The sequence below is a fragment of the Tupaia chinensis genome, unplaced genomic scaffold (genome assembly GCF_000334495.1).
Source record: "Tupaia chinensis unplaced genomic scaffold, TupChi_1.0 Scaffold000706_1, whole genome shotgun sequence".
In the NCBI taxonomy this organism is placed as follows: domain Eukaryota; kingdom Metazoa; phylum Chordata; class Mammalia; order Scandentia; family Tupaiidae; genus Tupaia; species Tupaia belangeri.
The window spans coordinates 3,984,432-3,986,181 of record NW_006160229.1 but is presented as its reverse complement, the minus strand read 5'-3'; positions in this window follow the sequence as shown (position 1 = coordinate 3,986,181).

Sequence of the window (1,750 nt, the reverse complement as noted above, 5' to 3'; positions counted from 1 at the left end):
TGAATAGGAAGCAATCTTCAAAACAAAAAAACAGGAAAAAAAAAAAAAAAGAAGCACATCTCAAACATAACTCCAAATCTTTCTAAGCTTGGGAAATGACTTGGTCTGTTTTTAATAAAGCATAGAACTTGAAAAAATCTCACTGAAAAATTCAAAAGCCTTGTCTTGACATCAAATACCTCTTAAGAAGCAATGTTTGCAGCATTTTGGTATAAACGAATCACAAACTATGCACAGTTCAAAACTTAAGTGGGAAAGTATTTCAGAGAAATGTGTTGAGTTTTGTTAACTAAAATGATGGTATAATTAGTGAGATCCTTCAGTGCTCACAGACACAGTGACTTGTTTTGTTTCTAATTCAAATCTGACACACCCTTTCATTTACTGACTGCATGACAAGTTCTTTTACTTTCCTGAGCTTAATTTCCTGTGGAAAATAATTTTCTTTATCTATTGAATTAGCAACTCTTTTTTTGGGAAAAGAATTATTTATTTATTTATTTATTTATTTATTTATTTATTTATTTATTTTAGAGAGGTTTTTGCTATAGGGTACATGCGCTTGCCAGAAAGACAGAGAGAGACAGAGAGACAGAAAGCGAGAAATCACCCCCGGGGGGGATGATCACACCACAATCCCTTCTCCTCCTTTCTCCTCTCAGGATCTTGGGCATGCACGCACATGCACCCGGCATGAGTTTAAGCCACTGGGTCAGGGACTTGAACCGCAGTCGACTACATGGGAGTCCAGCGACATAGCCATTACACTAACTACTGGTCCTGAAAAGAATTATTTATTTATTATCATTATTTTTCAATTTTCCCCAGAGAGGGAGAAAGCTGACGGGTCCTGGACTTGAATTGTTGTCAGCCATGTGGGAGTCCAATGCCTTTAACCACCATGCCACCTGCTGGCCCAAGTTAGCAATTCTTAACTAATTGTGTTGTGTAGATTCAACAAAACTGGTTCCCTTATGCATAGCAATTACTAGATGAATGTGTATTTGAGAGTGTATGTATGAGTTCAGAGAAAATGTGTGCATGTATTTTAAGAGTGTGTGTTAATTTCTTTGGGAGAATCCTTTCCTTTTGTTTTTTTTTTAAGTTTTTTTTTTTTTTTGTCATAGGATACATGTACTCTCCAGAGAGAGAGGGAGAGAGAGTGAGAGGGAAAGTAAGAAACCATTACCCCCCCACCCCCAGGGGAGGATGGCCACACTGAAATCTCTTCTCCTCCTGGAATTTTGAGCATGCATGCACACACACCTGGCATGATTTTCAAAATGTCAGGTCTGGGACTTGAACCATGGTCAGTCATGTGGGAATCCAGCATCTTAACCATTATGCCTCCTGCTGGCCCCAGGAAAATCTTTTCTTGATAGAAGTTGTGGGGTCTTTAGCAGCTCCTGAAAAGCTCCCAAGTCTCCTCCACAATGCTTTCCTTGCTGGAGAGCTTGCTTCATGGCTATAGCTCTCCCACGCATATGGTCTTTCTAACTCTCCCAGGACACAATTCTGGTGGAGAGGATCATATCCACTGGTCTAGGACAGGCTCTCTCCACTGGAAAGGATTAAAGCATATAGCTCAAAGGTAGTGCCATTTTTTTTCAGCTGATTGCTTTGGTTGGTTTGCTAGTTAGGGAGGGGTGCCTATGTAGTCTTTGTGAAATATACTTCATTCTTTGATAGGCTTCCCTACTCTACCAATGTGGTTGGTCCAGGTGTCTGCACTGGGTTGTTCTGTGCCCCT